The sequence below is a fragment of the Sminthopsis crassicaudata genome, chromosome 4 (genome assembly GCF_048593235.1).
Source record: "Sminthopsis crassicaudata isolate SCR6 chromosome 4, ASM4859323v1, whole genome shotgun sequence".
Taxonomy (NCBI): Eukaryota; Metazoa; Chordata; class Mammalia; order Dasyuromorphia; family Dasyuridae; genus Sminthopsis; species Sminthopsis crassicaudata.
In genome coordinates, this window is record NC_133620.1 from 200223794 (window position 1) to 200244658 (window position 20865).

At 35.8% G+C, this 20865-nt stretch overlaps 1 protein-coding gene across 6 annotated transcripts in view; it reads left to right on the top strand.

Annotated features, from left to right (window-relative positions):
• Positions 1-12660: 12660 nt before the first annotated feature.
• The window catches only part of POPDC3 (popeye domain cAMP effector 3), a 29065-nt gene continuing 20860 nt past the window's right edge, over positions 12661-20865 (top strand). For 3 of the 6 annotated variants that reach the window (XM_074310197.1, XM_074310202.1, XM_074310199.1), the window contains exons 1-2: positions 12661-13008; positions 19029-19103. The gene's annotated coding sequence lies outside the window, so the exon portion shown is untranslated. The remainder of the gene's footprint in view (positions 13009-19028; positions 19104-20865) is intronic. The other 3 variants (XM_074310198.1, XM_074310196.1, XM_074310200.1) reach the window with 1 other exon arrangement.

The window sequence follows — 20865 nt, forward strand, 5'->3', positions numbered from 1 at the left end:
AAAGGAATGCTTCTATTTTCTCTACTTTTCTTCATTTTGAAGCCTCTGACATTATTCCCAATTCTCTTCTTCTTTCCACCAATCTCTGATTAATCGGCCCTTCACCTTGCCAATACCTTTTCTGTGTTTTTGCTCTCCTTTCCTCCCAGTTTTCCCAACAGATTACCCTCTCAATAATTTCCCTCTTTTTTTATCAAACTTTTAATTTCTCCCCATTTTCCTTCCTTATTTTCTTCAAATATTTTCAAGTCCCAAAATCCTTTAAAAAAGAAAGAAGAAAAAGAATGGCTTCTGTACTATTCCCTCAAGCTATCTTTCAATACTTTTCCTTATTCTTTTGCTAGAAAACGTCAAAAAACAGCTATCAACTATACTGATTATTTTTCTTCCTCTCCTTTAACTGGTTTTTTACCCTTTTACAATCTAGTTTTGGATCTCATCATTCAACTGAAAGTACTATTGATGTGATGCAGCCCTCAGGATGATGTAGTAATAACCTCCAGGCTTTGTGGATTTGTCAATGATGTGGTGAAAACCCCGATAGTAGTAAAGACCTCAATACTTTTCAGGACCTTGGGGATGATGCAATTACATAGCTGTTGGGAGTGACCTTGGCAAAATGTGTGTGTGTGTGTGTGTGTGTGTGTGTGTGTGTGTGTGTGTGTGTGTGTGTGTGTGTGTGTGTGAAAGAAAGGGAGGTCTGACATCTTTATTTCACCCTGCTATCTTTCAATGATATCTGGTTTGCCATCCTAAGTCTGGTCTTCTATCTAGCACCTGGACTTAAACAATGAGCACTTCTTGGTTTCATGAAAGAAGAAAGAGGATTATTGTTAACCCCAATACCAAACTTTCTACCAATCATGTTTTTGGGGTTTTTTGTTTTTGTTTTCTGAAGCACTGGGGTTACGTGACTTGCCTAGAGTCACACAGTTAGGTAGTGTTAAGTGTCTGTGAGACCAGATTTGAACTCAGGTTCTCCTAAACTTCAGGGCTGGTATTCTATCCACCACAGAGTCTAGCTGCCCCCTCTATCAATCATATTAATCCCAATCCTATGATATCATTTACCTTGCTCTGTTCGTTGTTCTGTACTCCTCAAATTCCTATAAATTTACTTGCTTACTCCTTGCTCTTTGCTAACTTTCTCTTTTTGGAATTTAGCCTACTTTAACTGGTGTTACAATTATACTAAATCTTTGACTCTTAATTTAAAAATTATCTAAGCTTCCAAAATCTTTGGGACACTCATAACATCAATCCAGAATGACAATATATTTTGGGGATCCTCTGCACCCCTGAACCCCAACATTATATCTGAAATAATAATGATCTTTTGACTGTCAAATCTTTTTTCCCAATTCTCATCTCTTTCTCTTCCTCTTTTTTTTATTTTCATCTCTTTGAAGCAACCAGTACTGCTGCTTATTCTCTCCTGCCAAATATTTTCTCTTCTATGGGTTTCTGTGATTCTACTCTTTCATAGTTTTCCTACTTGTCTCATTGATGTTTCTTTACTACCTAATCATTCATATTGTTTCCTTAGCTTACATGTATGCTAAGGCTCTGTCCCGTCCATCTTTCCTTCCACTCGTGCATGGAGACAATATGGTAAAATTGGGATAGATTAAAGGAAAATATTCAAACAAAAGTCCTGGACACCTCTCTCACCTCTGATGCCTAATACATGTAGACTTTAACTAAATCATTTAATCTCTCTTGGTTTTAGTTTCCTTCTCTATAAAAATGCCCTCTTTGTTTGGATTAAGTGATTTCTGAGATGCTGTTTAGCTCTAGCTCTATGATCCAATGAGACCTCATCATCTCTGAAAGTTTAATGATCATTCCATACAGATAATTGTATATCCAAGTGGTTGCCAAATCTTGAAATTTATACCTCTATATCTCTTATGTTCACCTTCTTCTTGATAGTCACACAGTCACCTCTGTGTAATTATGCCCTCATTACTTCTCATGTGGAGTATCACAATGATCTTTTAGTGGGACTACCCGCTTCAAGTCTTTCCACATTTCAATGTATCTTCCATACAGCTCTCAGGGTTATTTTCCTTAAGTAATGGGCTGAGCATGTCTCTCCCTTACTCAATAAATTCCAGGTTTCCATTAGCACAAATGTACAAATTCTCTGCTTGATTTTTAAATAAATCCCTTCACAACCTATGCTCTATCTTCTTAGCCTTGTTATACATTACTTCCTTTCCTAAACTCTATGTTCTCCCAAAAAATGGTCTTCTTGCTGTTTCTCACACAGAGTATTCCAATGCCCATCTCTATGACTTTGCCCTGGCTGTCCCCCATGCCTAAATACATCCCTCTGGAGCAGGTAGGTGGCACAATGGATAAAGCACCAGTCCTGGAGTCAGGAAAACCTGAGTTCAAATCTGGCCTGGAATACTTCCTAACTGGTGAGTTTGGGCAAATCATTTAATCCTGTTTGCCTCCAATAATAATAATAATAATAATAATAATAATAATAAATAATAATATCTATATGTATATACATACATATATATATACACACATGTACACACGTGGGAACACACGCACACATACACACACAGACACATATATTCCTCCTCACCTTTGCCTGATAGAATATTTCTTTCAACATACAGCTCAAGTGCTGTTTTCTGCATTAAGCCTCTTTGGAATCTTTCAACTACAAGTGCCCTCAATCCTTAAAATGACTTGAAGTATTTCATATTTTGTTTTCATATGTGAATTGTATTGTGCATATTGTTTTTATGTAAATACTGTATATATAAACACTATCTTTCCAATAGAATGTAAATTCCTAGAGCACAAGGACTTTTTTTTGTCTTTTGTATTCAAAGAATTTAGCACATTCCTTGGCACCCGCCAGGCATTTAATGAATATTTATTGTTGCTTAATTGAATTAAACTTTCAATGATCAAGGGAATTGCCAAGAAAGAACAGTGAGCCAAGAAGTGGGGTTAGAGGAGACCCTAGCCTACAGAAAGAGAAATGAAATGGAAAGAATGAAATGACTGCACTTTAATTTTTATATCGCATTCATTTATGTATATCCCTCTCTCCCCTTCTACCAAGTGATTCCTTCCTTATAGCAAAAATTTTTAAAAAGAAAAATAATTTAGACAAACCAAATAATACGTTAACTACCAACAAATACATCAAGTTATATATGTGAAATCATACAAAACATTTCCATATTTGCCATGTTGTGAAAAAAGCAAGAAAAATAAAATGAAAAATTATGCTTTGATTTACACCTCAACAGAGAGAACTAATGAATTCTGAGTGCCAAGCTAATTTTTATATATTATAACATTTCTACTGTTTGTCAGAATATTGCATGCTTCTAAGAAAATTCAAAATTTAAAAAGGATCAGTCCTCATCCTCAAAGAACTCATAATCTCATTGGGATAAGAACCTAACTGACAAAATTTGAAGTTTTACACAGTGCAATACTTATAAAACAAAGTATCTTGTAAAGTAATCACATATATTTAATATGCACATGGATTTGATCCTGAAAGTACTTCACTCTCTCATCAAAATAAACACCATTGAAATGATTCTGCCTGTGGTATATGTACTATTTTAGATAGATTGAGAATAATCTCAACAAGTCCCATGACTTTAGTCTTTTGAGTAGAACCCTTTTTTCCTGCTTTTCCTGGTGGCAAGAGTTAATCAAAACTTGTTAAAACAGCTAATTAACAAAGGAGTGAGGACAGATCTAAAATGGTGGAGAGAAGCCAAGAAGTTGCCTGAACTTCCTCAGTTTCCCTCAGTAACAACATTAAATCAACCCTTTAAATAGAATTTGGAGCTCCAGAACCCATAAAACATATGGAATGAAATATTTTTTTCAGTTTAAGATAACTTAAGAAGACTTCAGGAAAAGTCTCACTTGTTAAAAGGAGAGTACAGCCCAGAAAAGGCTCAATGCAGTCAATCTAGCAGGGGATTCTTAGCAGGACAGATCAACTGTCTGTCTCACTTGGTCAGTGACTTAGCAGGCCAATTCTGAGTCTTCCACCCCCAGCACAGAAGGTAAATTCCAAGTCCCAGAACCTAAGCACAACAAGCAATCAACCCCAGTGGAAAAGCCACCAGCCCATCAGACTCCAAGCAGAAAATCATGATAAGGTCCCTATCCCCCAGCAAAGAAGCTTGGGACTGTGTCCCCTTGTGTGCTAGAAGCAGAGCTCAATTTTTAAAGTTGAACCAAAAAAAAAAGCCAAAAAGAGTCCCAACTATAAAAAATTACTATGGTGCAGAGAAAATCAAAACACAAACTCAGAAGAAGACACCACTGGTAAATACCAAAAGTGAAGCCCCAAGGAGGAATTGGTCTCAAGCCTAAAAAGTCCTCTTGGAAGAGCTCAAAAATATTTTATAAATCAAATAAGGAAAATAGAAGAAAAATTGGGGAAAGAAATGAGTTATGCATGAAAATTATGTGTGAGAAAAGAGTCAACAGCTTAGAAAAGAAAGTACAGGAATTGACTGAAGAAAACAACTCCTTAAAAAAAATAGTTGGCCAAATGGAAAAGGATCTATGAAAGTTAATTGAAGAAAATATTTCCTGAAAAATTAGAATTGGGCCAGTGGAAACTAATGACTCTGAGACATCAACAGTCAGTCAAACAAAATCAAAAGAATGAAAAAAAGAAGAAAATGTAAAATATCTCATTGGAAAAACAACTGACCCGTAAAATAGATTTAGGAAAGATAATATAAGAATTATTGAGGGGGGAAAGAGCCTGGACAGCATCTCTCAAAAATTGTCAAGGAAAACTGCCCTGATATCTTAGAACAAGAGGGTAAAATAGTCACTGAAAGAATCTACCAATCACCTCCTAAAAGAAATCTCAAAATGAAAACTCCAAGGAATATTATAGCCAAGTTCCAGAATTATAGGTCAAGGAGAAAATACTGTAAGAATAACAAGCAGGATTACATAGGATTTAGCAGCTTCTATACTAAAAATTCAGAGGGCTTAGAATATGATATTCCAGAAAGCAAAGTAGTTTGGATTACAACCAAGAATTAACATCCAGCAAAATTAAGCATAATCTTTCAAGGGAAAAGACTGATATCCAGTGAAATAAGGGACTTTAAAATTTTCCAGATGAAAAGACCAGAGCTGAAAAGAAAATGTAATTTTCAAATACAACACCCAAACATAAAAATATAAACAAGGAAGAATAAAATCACATTGTATTCAACAAGATTAAACTCTTTGTATCCCTACAAGGGATGAGGAAACTTGTAACTTTAAAAAAATTTTATTTTATTTTCCCCAGTTATATGTAAAACAAATATTTTTTACATTTTAAAAATTCTGAGTTCCAATTTCTCCCTCTTCCTTCCCATACCCCACACCCACATTGAGAAGTCCTATGTGAAATTGTGCAAAATATTTCCATAAAAATTATGTTGCAAAAGAAAATATAGATCCCTCCCCCAAAAAAACCCTTTTAAAATTCAGATACATTCAATTCTTTCTCTTTGTATGTATAGCATTTTTCATCATGAATCCTTCAGAGTAATCTTTGATCATTATATTGCTGAGAACAGCAAAGTCATTCATTGCTGATCATCCCACAACTTTGCTATTACAATGCACACAGTACATTTCTCTTTGCTTAAGCTCATGAAAGACTTCCCAGGTTTTTCTGATAGCATCCTACTCATCATTTTTTATAGAACAATAATATTCCTTCAATCACATTTCACAACTTATTCAGCCATTCCCCAATTGATGGGCATCCCCTTGATGAGGAGCAAATGATGAGGTTAGTGGTGGTTGTGATGAAATATAAGAATTGGGATGGAAAATCCCCTCTGGTCAGAGACACAGTTCTTATGGGAAAGAATTCACAAACCTGAAATCTGTGTGGCAAAAAGGGATTTATTGGCACTAAGAAGCCAGTTTGCTAGGAAGACAGACTTCTTAGTGGGCAAAAGGTCCTGTTAGGAAGATAGCAAAGGTTAACACTGAGAAGAAAATATCTTCACCAGTGGGCAAAATCTATTAAGACATCTGCCAAGGTGGGTTACAATGAAAAGAGCATTTCTTAACAGTGGGCAAGGTCCTGTTTAGGACATATGCAAAGATATATAGGCATGTAGTATATATTAGGGCTTGCTTTGATCTTTGGCCCAGAGAGGGGTGGGGCGACTCCTGAGAGACTGATTTTCAATTCAATTTAAACTTGAATGAGATTACTTAACTGGAAGTTTTAGCCACTGAGAGTTGTTTGGAGCAATTCAATGGAGGGTGATTGACCAAGATCTCCAACTGAATAAAACCACTTAACTGGGAGTCTGTTGATTGCATGGGGGGAGGAGGGGCAAAAGATCTCAGTTTATGTCACCCTCAATTTTCAATTCTTTGCTCTGAGAAAATAGTTACTATAAATATTTTCATACATATTATTTCTTTTCCTTTTTAAAAAATCTCTTTTGGGATTCATATCTAGTAGTGGTAATATTGTCAAAAGATATGCATGACTTTGGACATTGATCATATCTTTTACTCATTTATCAATTGGAGAATGGCATTTTTATACAAATTTGACTCTGTTCCCTATAAGTTGAGAAATGAGGCTTTCATCATAGAAATTTGCTTCAAAATTCTTTTTATAATTACTATTGCTAACTGTATTTCACCTTGTTTATTATATTCTCTTTTTCCTTTCATCCTTTCCCTCCTCAAAAGTGTTTTTGTTCTGATTACTTCCTTCTCCAATGTGCCTCCTCATCTACCACCCTCTCACCTTCTCTTATTTCCCTTTCCTCCTATTTTCCTGCAGGGTAAGACAGATTTTTATATCCATATTACATGTATGATATCTTCTCTTTGAACCAATTCTGATGAGAGTACAATTCACTCATGCTCATTCTTCCTCTACTTCCCTACCATTGTAATAACTTTTTCTTGTCTTTTATGACAGATAATTTACATCATTTCACCTTTCGCTTTCACCAGTACATTCCTTTCTTACACCTTAATTGTTTTATTTTTAGATATTGTCATTTCATATTCAACTCACATTTGTGTCCTCTGCCTATATGTATTCCTCCTATGAGCAACAATTATCATCTTCCCATGTAAGAATATAAAAAGGTAGACCTTATTAAGTCCCTTATGATTTCCCTTTCCTAAATATCTACTCATGCTTCTCTTGAATTTGAATATCAAATTTTCTCTTCAGCTCTGGTCCTTTTTTTTCTTTTTAAATCTTTTTATTTTCAAAACATATGCATGGATAATTCTTCAGCATTGACCCTTTTATAGCCCTCTGTTTCAGATTTTCTCCTCCTTCCCCCCAACCCCTTCCCTAAATGGCAAGCAATACAATATATCTTATACATGTTAAAATATATGTTAAATCCAATATGTGCAAACATTTGTACAATTCTCTTGCTGCACAAGAAAAGTCAGACCAAAAAGAAAATGAAATGAGTAAGAAAACAAAATGCAAGCAAACATAAACAAAAAGAGTGAGAAAGCTATGTTGTGATCCACATTTAATTCCCACAGTTCTTTCTCTGGGTGTAGATGGCTCTCTTCAGCACAAGATCATTGGAGCTGGCATCAGTCATCTCATTGTTGGAAAGAGTCACATTCATCAGAATGGATTGTCGTATAATATTGATGTTGCTGTGTACAGTGATCTCCTGGTTCTGCTCATTTCACTTAGTATCACTTCACGTAAGTCTCTCCAGATTGCTCTAAAATCATCCTCCTGATTGTTTCTTATAGAACAATAATATTGTATAACATTTATATACCATAATTTATTCAGCCATTCTCCAACTGATGAACATCCACTCAGTTGCCAGTTTCTTGCCACTATGAAACAAACATTTTTGCACATGTGGGTCCCTTTCCTTTCTTTAAAATCTCTTTAGGGGGACAGGTAGGTGAGACAGTGGATAGAGCACCAACCCTGAAGTCAGGAGGCCCTGAGTTCAAATCTGGTCTCAGACACTTACCACTTCCTAGCTGTGTGACCCTGGGCAAGTCACTTAACCCCAATTGCCTCAGCAAATAAATAAGATAAAAATAAAATCTCTTTGGGATATAAGCCCAAGAGAAACACTGTTGGATCAAAGGATATGTACAGTTTGATAACTTTTTGAACATAGTTCCAAATTGCTCTCCAGAATGGTTGGATCCATTTACAGTTCCACCAACAATGTTTTAGGGACCCAGTTTTCCCACATTCCCTCCAACATTCATCATTATCTTTTCCTGTTATCTTAGCCAATCTGAGAGGTGTGTAGTGGTATCTCAGAGTTGTCTTGATTTGTATTTCTCTGATCAATAGTGATTTAGCTCTAGTCTTTTCATCATGAATGCTTGAAAATCTACTATTTCATTGAATTTCCAATTTCCTCTGAAGGATGACACTCATTTTTGACAGGTGATTCTTGGTTACAATCCTAGCTTCATTGCTCTCCCGAATATCATATTCCAAGACCTCTGATCCTATAATATAGAAGCTGCTAAATCTTGTGTTATTCTGAGTGTGGTTCCACTATTTCTGAATGCTTGCAATATTTTCTCCTTAGTCCGGGAGTTCTGGAGTTTGTCTATAATATTCCTGGAGTTTTTATCTTGGGATCTCTTTCAGGAGATAATCCAGGAATTATTTTAATTTCTACTTTGCCCTCTGGTTCTAGAATATCAGGACAGTTTTTTCTTGATAATGTCTTGAAACATGATGTGCAGGCTTTATTTGTTTTATCATGGCTTTCAAGTAGACCAATAAGTTTAAAATTATCTCTCCTAGATCTATTTTCTAGGTCACTTGTTTTTTCAATAAGATATTTCATATTTTTTCTAATTTTTCATTCTTTTGAATTTGTTTTATTGTATCTTGATTTCTCATAAAGTTATTAGCTTCTTTTTACTCAATTTTAATTTTTAAGGAATTATTTTCCTCAGTGACTTTTTGTACCTCCTTTTCCGCTTGGCCAATTTTACTTTTTAAGATATTCTTCATTAGCTTTTTGTATTTCCTTTTGCATAACTCTCATTTCTTTTCCCAATTTTTCCTCTATCTCTCTTAAATGATATTCAAAATCCCTTTTGAGTTCTTCCATAGCCTGAGACCAATTCTTATTTTTCTTCAAGGCTTTGGATGTAAAAGCTTTGACTTTGTTATCTTCTGAATGAGTATTTTGACCTTCCTTGTCACTATAATAACTTTCTATGGTCAGCATCTTTTTCTATTGTTTATTCATTTTCCCAGTCTATTTAACTATTTGTTAAAGTAGAGCTCCATTTCCAGGGTGGAGGGCATAATGTTCTAAGCTTCAGAATTTTTGTGCAGCTGTTTTCAAAGATCATTCTAGGGCCCTGTACTGTGAGCCAGTACTGCAACCGGATATGAGTGTAGACAAAGGAACATAGCTTTGCCTCAGTGCCAGTAAAGAAGCCCCTGTAATCTCCCTCTGACTAGCTGTCCATCCCTCTCCTCCTATTACACACACACACACACACACACACACACACACACATAAGCTGAGATCTCTGGAAACCTCTGTTGTCACTGCAGCTCTACTGTCTCCACTATTGATTCACTGGATCCCAAAGTCCTATCTTGGTCTAGGGCTCCCCTTATATCCTAGTATGCCAAACCTTTCTTGCTGAGTTGTCCATGGCCTCTATGGGATAAAAAGGTCTGGAAATTGCTGTAACTGCTGCAAATGCAGGCACCTCTGGCCCAGGCTGAGCTGATATGGTCTATGCTACGATTGTGTTCTAGGCCCACTCCTGCCCAGCTATTTTCAGCTGGAAAATTGTTCCACTCTGGTTTTTTTGTGTTTTCTGATTATCTAAAATTGTTTACAGTCATTATTTAAAAGTATTTGGAGATGTCTGAGGGAGAACTCTGTCAAATTACTACCTTCACTCTGCCATCTTGGCTCTACCTCCAAAACTTGTAACTCTTGAGAAATATTTCTCTATTAGAGAGTTAAAAGGAGTATGAATTAATAAGATGACTTTTATGTGATGATATAAAAAATTGAGAGCAAAAAAAAAGGATTATACAGCAAGAAGAGGAAAGGGAGAGGCCAAATAAAAGAGTCCCAAAAGAACTATTACAGTAAAGAAAAAGAAAGGAAGCATGCTGTTTGAATCTTGGATTTGGCTCAAAAAGAGAATAACATATATATTCAGAAGGATATAGAAATTTATTTTACTTTATAGGGAAGTGGGAAGGAAAAGGGGAAAGAAAAGGGAAGGACTAATAAAAAGGAAAGCATAAGTAGGAAATGAAAGGAGAAAGAATAGGGTGGGATTGATAGAAGATAGGGAAGACTGAGAGAGAAGGTGGGCAGAAGTAAACACTGATGAGAAGAGGCAGGGTGAAAGAAGAAAGAAAAGTATAAATGGGGGACAATAGGACGGAAGAAAACATACAGTTAGTAATCATAATTGTGAATGTGAATGAACTGAATCTTCCATAAAATAAAAGTGGATAGTAGAGTAGATTAAAAAACAAAATTTTATAATACAATTTCTTTACAAGAAACACATTTGAAACACAGAGATACATGTAGAGTAAAAGTAAAAGGTTGGAACAGAATATATTGTTTCAGCTGAAGTAAAAAAAAAAAAAAAGGCAGAAGGAGCAATCATAATCTCAGCAAAGCAAAAGCAATTTTGCTTTTAATTAATTTAATTAAAAGAGATAAGGAAGACATGGCAATAAAACACCCTTCTCAGAATCTTATCTCTCAAAGAGATGCTTATTACATCACAGTTTTCTCTGACTCTCTGTCTCACTCTGTGTGTCTCTGTGTCTCTGTTTCTATCTCTCTTTCTGTGCCTCTGTATATTTGTGTGAGTGTGTGGGTGTGGGTGTGGGTGTGTGTGCATATGCACATGTGCATGTCTCCTGTCAAGGGTGATCTTGAAAAAGGGGACTTCTTGGATTGTTCGACCACCCTGATAAATAAACTCTCAAGAGTCTTCCCATTTTCTATCATTTTTCACTTAGAGCTAAAAGAAACCTTAAAATCATTTAATCCATTGCTTACAGATAAGGAAACCAAAGTCCATGGAGAGGAAATAAGTTTTTCAAGATCTTTTAGGTTAAATGCAGCAGAGCTGAGAATGAATCCAGATTCTCTACTTCTGCATCTTACATTTCCCCCAATATACCACACTGTTCCTGATACTTTGTCTTTCCAGTGTTTTACTATATTTTCAGTGAAAAGGATCAGAACTAAGTCTTGGTAAAAGTATGATCAAGATAACAACCATAAGTGTAGATCTGGAAGGGACTTTAAGAGACTATTGAGTCCAAAAAGGAAATTGATGCCCAGAGATCTAAAGTGACTTTTCTAAGTTCACAGAGGTGTATAGGAGACAGGATTCAAACTCGTCTTTTTACTCCAAAGACAGCACCTTTCCCACTGTACCACCCAGTCTCCCTAATCCATCAACCAGAAGACATTTATTCAATTGCTACAATATTCCAGGGGGTCCCACAGATACCAAGACAAAAATGAAACATTCCATGAGATAACATTTGCTTCTAGAAGTATATATGAAATCTATACTAGGTAATTTCAAAAGTGAGATGCTGATGTCTGTAAGGCTAAAGAAAAGTTTCACTTAGCTGATAGGATTTGAGAAGAAAGAAAACATTTTTAAATTTGAATTTCACCAGAAAATAGGCTCATTGTTTTCTGAAGTCATGCATCATGTGAAAATATGTGAAGATATATAAACACATACATGTGTACATATATGTACATGTGTGTATGATCTTCCTGAGTTTAGAAAAATTAATTTGTATGTAGTTATGAGAAAAATCATAATGGAGAATGACCCCCAAGTTACAGGTTCTCCAATTCTAAGCCCACAGACTAAACCAACAGCCAATTTTCTTTCACAGAACCCTTTAAATTGAAGGTGCAGATGCCACGAATGTGAAGGTGATGGAGACCTCTTAGGAACACAGAAGATTATGAGTTTAACAAGTGAATTTTCTGAGTCTTAAAGTTTCTCATCTCTAGAATGTAAAAGATGGACTGAGGTCTCTTCCCACTATAGACCTGTGTCCCTTTAAAGATTTTCATAATTCGATTGGGACTTGGCCCAGATTCTTTGAACCAGAAACATAGCAACATCCTAGAAAGACAAAGTATTAGAAATAGTGTTACTGCTACATATTTGACCTAAGATAAGCCACTTCCTCTTTGTGAGCCTGAGTTTCCTGTGGGTAAAATCTGAGTATTGAATAATGTCAGTTCCTTTCAGCTCTAAATTCATAATCCTACAAGGTGAGAAATTGAACAGCACCCCTAGAGCTTCTCTCTCAAATTAAACAAATGTGTACTGATAAGTGGGGAAGATTAAAATGTGAATTTTAAGATATGTGGAGAATATTCTGTAATGTGAAATGTTATTAGTCGTGGGTACGAAACATTCAAGCCCTAATGTACTCATTAAGAGTAACTGGAGTTTATCAAAGTTTTCAAACAGTCATCTCCGTTCTTCTCCCGAGCGCCTACTGTTATGCCGTTGGTATTCTTCTCCACTTTCTTGGCTCTGGACCCACGGGTTCCTCCCAGATGTGGCTCCAGCTGCTCCCACCCACCACAGCTGGTCTCAGTGTCTCCGCCTGCCAAGCGCTGCTGCAGCTACAGCTGCAGCCGCATCTGGGGGGCGCGTGCGCCGTGGCAGCCGATGCCCGGGCACCGCCGCCTCCTCCCCGCTGCCCTGCCTATTTTAGTCCAAGCTGCCGCGGCCCGGCGCCGGGCCCGCCTGGAGCTGGGGGCTGAGCGCAGGGGCGCGGAGCTGACCCGTGGGCTCGGAGCTGCCGGCACCCACCTTGAATAAGAAGGGGAGCCGGAGCTGTCCGGTCAGCTCTAGCCTCCCAGGCTCTCAGCCTCCCAGCTAGAGTCCGGCTAGGATCTGAAACTTTTGTCATGCAACCCTGGAGCTTGTGCGGAGCGAAACAAAAAGGTAAGAAGGAGTTGGGAGAGGAACTGCTGGCTCTGCAACCGCCTCCTGCTCGGGTGTCGACTTACAGCCTGGCACCTCGCGGGGCTAAAAATGGAAGCGAAAGTTGGAGGCACCCTGGGCTTTGGAGCAACTTTCCCGGAGCTCTCCAACCCTATCTCTGCCTCTTCTTCTCTGTGCTCTGCCGCTACTCATATGCCTCCTCTCTTGCCCCAGGTCGGTTACTGGTACTGTCATTTTCCTTGGCTGCTACCCAAATTCCCATTCCCTTCCCACGTTTTGCCCTTTCTCCCACCCCACTTTTCCACACTACTTTCTCTGTTGCCTTGATCCTCATTTCTTTTTGCCTGTCAGTCCTGCCTATTCCGTGTCCTCAGGGATCTCTTAAGAGATTTGGGGAGGAATCTAGTAGGGGGAAAAGAGCTCTCTCTTAGATTCTCATAGGCGTCTGTGTTTTTAGTTGCTGTCAGTCTCCTGCACTGGACCCTAGACGGAACAGGATTGGTTCCCCTTGTCTTCAACTGCACACCGACTTGGGAGAACTGCCACATATACCTATCCATCTCCATCTTCTTTCACTGGTCCTATGGATGAATCTGCTTGGGGGGGAGGGGAGACAACAAAATGATTCTTAATGTTTCCCATTCATGTTCTATGCAAGGAGTTTGAAATATAAAGCAGGCTTAGAAGGCATTTGAAGAGGAAGGTTACTGTCACTCTTTCTGGAGTTTCCTTCCTTCCTCCTTCCTGCCTATCCTTCCTTCTTTTCTTCTTTCATTGCTTCCTCCTTTCTTTCTTTTTTCCCTTCCTTTCTTTTTTCTTTGTTCCTTCCTCCATTCTTCTCTTTTTTCTTTCATCCCTCCTTCCCTCCCTCCCTCCCTATTTCCTTTCCTTCTCTCCTTTTCCTTTCCTTCCTTCCTTCCTTCTTTTCTTCTTTTTTGTAAGCAGGTCAAAAGTTCTCTAATATTTAAGAGAGGAGTCCTTGGTGGGACCATGGTCAAGTTATTTCATTTCTCTATTCTTGTTTCCTCATTTATAAAATATAACACAACTGAACCAGATGATCTTAAAGGTCCCATCCAACTCTAGTGATTCCTGGTCCCTGTATTGATTGAAAACACAAATAAAAAATTAATAAGATACAGATGGTACAAAATTTTTTCAGCAAAGAAGAATTCAACAATTTTGGAAACAAATTCAAAACCTTTCCACCAAACAGGCACATTGAGTGATTTAAAAAAAATGTTAACCATTATATTTTAAGTATTTTGAAACTTCAGGGTGAGCATAAATTATAGTTAGTTCTTCATGTTTTTAATCCCCAAGGATTTTTGCATAAAATATTATATTATTATAGTTTGAAATTTTTCTTTTTGGTAATAAATAACTAAACAAGAATCCTCAGTTGAAAATATAAACAAGACTGATCAAATCACCTCTATGGGTTTCAGTTTTCTGACATAAAATGAAAACATTAGATCAAATTATTCCTAAGATTCCTTCTGGTGCCAGTATTCCACAATATTAGGGTATCTTCAAGACAGTATTTGCTAAAATCCAATTTCATTTAAGGTATTACCTGCTTTCTAAATCTGTGTGTATTTAAGCCTTCAGACATTTGGTAAGCAGTTGGATTTCTTTAATTACACAAATCTCTTATAATTTCTGAATCATAGAACAAACTCAACTTTTAAATGGTGACATTCTATGTTGTTAAATTTAAAAATGTGTCACCAGAAACTGGAATTCAGACTTTGTACCACAGAACTGACTAATAAGTTTGGCACATCTTTTTAGTGCTACTTGGTCAAAAAGAAGGCCTTAGAAGACTGAAACTAAAGGCCAAACTTCTTTATGAAACTGTCTTCACATATGAGTATGGCAATAGGATCACTACCTGTGATTATTAAGTGATATTAAATTTAGCCTTTGCAAAATTTTTGAGATTAGTCCTTTAAAAAATTGATTGAGAAAACTTCAGAATTAAGATTTTATCACTATCAGTGAATATCATGGGCATATATAGCAACAAGCCTCCAAATGAGGAGAGCATGTTACATACTTTTGATTATCTTTGTAAAGAAAAAAAAATAAGATTTTCCTTCTCTCAACTTCCCTTCCCCCATTTCTTTTCAAGAAATGAACAGGAAAATGCTTCCAAGGGAAAGTCACAGTTTTTTAAACTTTAGTTTCATTATTATTATTAAACAAATCTGCTGCTGATTTAGGCCTAATAATTCCTACTTATGTCCTTACATGCTGAGCATTTATATTGTATCAAATCCATTGCTAATGTAAAAGAGACAGAGAATAGATAAAGTTGTGCGACTAAATTATTCATAGAGTTAACAGATGTGAGTTGATGAGGACAGAAGGCTATATGACTGCCTTCTGATTAAGTATGTAAAACCTATCCTATTTGAAATCTGAAGATTCCTTGGTCTTGTTGACTTTGCCTAAATTTTGAATGTCTAACAAATTCAATATGCCTTAAAGGAGATATGACCATTAATTTCCCCAGTATATAGCTGAGTGCATAACACACATTTTTAATACAGATAAGAAACAGCACATATGTAGGCTTTTTTATGGGAGACAGAAGTATTATATTAGAATGTAAACTTGGTGCTTTTGAAATCTACTTTTCCTAATCAGTAGACAATAAGTAAAAGCAGTAAAGAAATAATTACATTTTTATTCATACATTTAAACTTGGTGTGAGACCTCAGAAAATATTTTGGATTTACAATAATAGCTTTATTCCAAATTGATTGAAGCAATTATCATTTTTTGTTATTTGAAATACAGTATTTTTGATAAGCTGAGAGGCTACTAAATCCGAAGTTTCTTATTTTATCCTCTTAAGATATCTACCTAATACTTATAAGAATTAGAAGTTTTTGAAAGTGAAATTAAAGGAATACCATTTTGGTCAAAATATAGTGTGTGTATGAAAGCAAAAAGATGCACTTAATCTGGAAAGAGAAATAGAAACCAGATTATGGAAGGCTACAAATATCAACCAAAAGAGTTTGTATCTTAGAAGCAATAAGGAGCTACTGAATATTTTTCAGGGACATATATAGTCATTTGATGAACAGAAAGAAAAAATTATTCAATAAGGCAAATTAAGGAATAGTTAGAGAGATAGAGATAAAATAATATAATTGATAGTAATACCTAATATTTACATAGTGCTTACTATGTATGCCAGGTATGACGCTAAGCACTTTACTATTATTCCTCATTTTATCTTCTCAACAGTCCCAAGAGAGGTTAAATGATTTCCTTAGAGTCACACAGCTAGTAAGTATCTGAGACAATTTTGGAACTCAGGTCTTTCTGATGCTAGGCCCAGAATCCTATATACAGTGCCAACAAACTTAATAACAATAATAAGAAATAACTGTTATATAGAATTCAAAGGTTTGCAAAGCACCTTGCACAAATTTGCCTTTGATTCTCACAACAACCCTTATAAAGGAAGAGGGGAACCAAAGGAGAGCAATGATATAGAAGCCAAGGAATAAGAGTATTCAGGAAGGGATAGTCAATAGCATTACAGGCTAGAGAAAGTTAGAATAAGGACAAAGAAGAACAAGAGATTCAGCAATTGAGTTGGTAATGAGATCAAAAGTCAGATTATAAGAATTTGATAAATAAGAGAAGGTCTATATATCAAAGCAATGAGTTGTCTTTTTCTAGGACTCTAAAATTGAAAGGAAGAAGAATTTGGGGACAAGAAAAGGTTTGGAATAATCTGCTATCTGGAGTGGATAGAGAATGACTAAGAGGAAAAAAATAAAAGGATAGCCTTATAATAATGAAGATTTGAGATTCAATCAAATAAATACCAAAATAGTCTATTTTTGTAGTTGTTAGTGTCATACCCTCAAAATTATTTTTCATCTACTCAACAATTATTTTATATGTACTGATTTTTATATTGTTTCCCCAATTAGAACATAAGCTTTCAAAGACTATAAGTATAAATGGTTTTTGCTGCTTCTTTGTAACTGTTGAGTAGCATAATCCCTGAAACATAGTTATGTAAATGGTAAATTTTTATTTATTTTTAATTAATTGTTGATGAAATAATTAATTTTGTTGGTTAATTATGAATAGGAGCAGATAATTTGGCTAGTGAAGTTACTCAGAGCTGAAATTGGGCTAGGCATGTGTAACTCTAAGACAAGGAGACAAGCAATTCAAATATCCTTGAATTGATTGACATCCTTCAGAGGATGCTCATGATGAAGTGACTCAAACATAGGTTTAGAACATTTTTAACAATGCTGAGACTCTTCTATCTCCAGTTGTTAGCATATGAATTCATGAGACAGTCTGTGTTTTGGAGAAAAACACTAGATTGAGAATCAGAAGATCTAAATTTTACCTCCAACTATGCCATATATTAATTATATATCTCTGAGGACACAACTTCTTTCTCTGCCTCTGTCTCTCTGTCTCTCTGTCTCCCTGTCTCTCTCTCTCTCTCTCTCTCTCTCTCTCTCTCTCTCTCTCTCTCTCTCTCTCTCTCTCTCTCTCTCTGTCTCTGTCTCTCTCTCTGTCTCTGTCTCTCTCTCTGTCTCTGTCTCTCTCTCTCTATCTTAATAGTTTTCCCCCAAATAGATGCAAAGATAATTTTCAACATTCACCTTTATAAAACCTTGGGTTTTCTCCTTCTCCCCATTCCTCAAGAGAGTAAGCTATTTGACGTAAATTAGACTTATGTAGTTCTTCTAAACATATTTCTATATTCTTCATTGCTGTGCAAAAAAAAAAAAAGGGGGGGGCAGCTAGGTAGTGCAGTGGATAGAGCACTGCCTGAGAATCTGAGTTCAAATTTGACCTCAGACACTTAACACTTCCTAGCTATGTGACCCTGGGCAAGCCACTTAACCCCAGCCTCAGGGGGAAAAAAAAGATCCAAAGGGAAAAAAAAACAACAACAACAAAAGAAAGAGGAAAAAACAAGCAAACAAAAATAACATAAAAAGGTGAAAATGCTATGTTTTGATCCCCATTCAGTCTCCATAGTTCTCTCTCGATGTGGATGGCACTTTTCATCATAAATTTATTGGAATTGCCTTGAATCACTTCATTGTTGAAAAGAGCCAAGTCTACCACAATCGAGCATCACATAATTTTGTTACTGTGTACAATATTCTCTTGGTTTCTGCTCACTGAACTCAGCATCAGTTCATCTAAGTCTTTCAGGCTTTTTTGAAATCAGACTGATCCTCATTTCTTATACAGCTCATCTCTCTTGACATCTGTTTACTCATCTGTCAAATGAGTTGGACTTAATTACACCAGTAGTACACATTTTTGAATTGCTCTTTGACTTAGCAAATGTGTTCTTTCTTTTTGGAAACTTTGTGAAATAACTATAATGGACATTATTTTTGGCACTTTAATACATGATGAAATTAAGACTGTTACTCAGGCATTAAATGGTGTCCTACAGTGGAGTCATACTCAAATCCAAAGAAATCCTTACAGCCAATTTGACTTAGAAAAATAAAAAATCATGATCATCTCTGTTGTACAGTATTTTTATTTATTGTTTTGTTAAATATTTCCTAGATATTTTTATTTTATTTTAATTTATTAATTAAAAAAGCATTTCCATAACATACAATTTTAAAAAGATGATTGCACATGAAACTGCAAATTACTCTTTGCTTTTAGGAGTTTTCCTAGTAAGTTGCAGGCTTCAAGTTTGACACCTCTGAAGAGATGGAGCTTGGTACTTGGTATCCTAGAGACCTGAGTTTGAACTAGATGCTTACTTGTGACCTGAACAAGTCACTTATTTTTTTCTCTCAGTCTTAGTTTCCTCTCCTTAGAAATAGAACATTTGCCACATAGGATTAAAGGAGATTTTATATATACATAACATGTTTTGGAAAACCTCAAAGAGCTACATAAATTTTAGCTGTTGTTGTTGTCGTTGTCAGAGCTAGGACTTGAATTAAAATTATCTAAATCTAAATCTAGTACTCTTTTCATTAAACCAGACTCCAAGAAGGATGCCAGAAATGAATCATGTGGAAATTGAATCTCAGGCACATTGGTGCCATCTATAACAAAGGGTGAGATAAGTGAACATTTTTAAAATTTTATATTATATTCAAATGAATTCTAGAATCAAATGATCATAGGAACATAAATTTAGAGCCAGAAGGGGCTGAAGTTCAGAAAGGTGAGATAACTGATCCAGTAATAATATAGAAAGTAAATGGCAAAGTCAGAATTCAAACCCAAGATATCTGATCATAAACGCAATGAACTTCCACTACTTTCTCTTTCTAGCTTTTAAACTGTTACTCTATTTTGTTGAGAAAATCTGGTAATCTCTCTGGACCTCAGTTTCTTTATCCACAAAGTGGAGGTAATCATATTGATATTTTTTACCTTGCTGTGTTTTTGTGAGGATTGGAAGTGTTAATATAGTGTCTTTGTAGTTAGGACATTGTGGACCTTTTTGGACCTGGACACATTTTCATTGTTCAATTTTATATGACTCCCTTGTGCAATTGTTTCAACGTATGTGTGATGTGAGATTTGTGTATGTGTGTGCATGTGTGTTCTGTTTTAATGCTTTGAAAAATCTCTTATTTAATTGTTTATTTCCTCTTCCGACACAGCTCAGAAACCCTTTTTTTTCTTCCTGATTAGTATGAACAGAAGGAAAAACCTTTCAGAAAGGTTTGTAAGAATTTCTGTGACTAAAAAATGAACAGCTTAGCTTTCTGGTGATGATTCTTCCTCGGTTTACCTATGCTAGTTTTTAAATGATAATTGTATGATATATAACATTACCATGATATTCTCACATTGCAATTAACATTTCTCTAGTGTTTTAAGATTTACAAAACAATAATCCTGTGATGTAGGTAATAGAAGTATTTTTAACTCCACTTTACAGATTTTAACTGAGACATGCAGAAGTTAAATTCTTTGCCCAAGGTCATATAACTAATAAGCAAAGCAGTCAGTATTTGAACCCAAGATGCCTGACTTAAAATCCACTGTTCTTTCCAATAAGTCATGTTTTGTATGAAATCTTTCTAACTTGGTTGGATGTTCTGAATCCTTGACTTCATTGCTGAAACTTTCAAGCTCTGAAAGTCACTTCTGGAAGACATTTGGTGAGACATAACTTTTGGTTATCTTCTTCAAAAAAAGAAGAAAAGGAAAATCCTCTGGTACTCTTACTAGCATGAGAGAAATTATGGTGAAACACTCACACAAACAAAATACAATCAGACAAATATATACACATACATGTATATACATATGTATGTGATCTGTGAATGTATATACATATACATGGATAAAGATAAACACACAGAGATAGAGATAGAGAGAAATTTATACATCTCCAAGTCATCAACAGAAATATGAGAGTTAAATTCATGGACATTGACAGGATTATCAAGAGACAGTATACAGGACGAAGAGAAGAGGACTGACAACTAAACACTGAAGAATACTGAAAATAAAGGATATTATGATGTTAATGCCCAGCAAAGGAAACAAAGGAATGGTCAGGCAGGTAAAAAAAGAATGAGAAGAGAACAAGATCATGAAAACTGAGACAGCAGAGGATGTCTGAGATTAGCAGTGATAAATAGTGTCTAATATATTAAATCTTAAAAATAGTAAGGAATGAGAAAAGGCCATCAGCTTTGCCAATTAAGAAATCATTGTGTGACATTTAAAAAGTTCAAGAGAATTTTTGTGTAATCATCTTATTAATCATTCTAATATATAATTAATAAAAGGGTTAATGGCACTCTTGGTTGTCAGAGACCCTTTATGGAACCCACTCAACACATATGCACTTGGGAG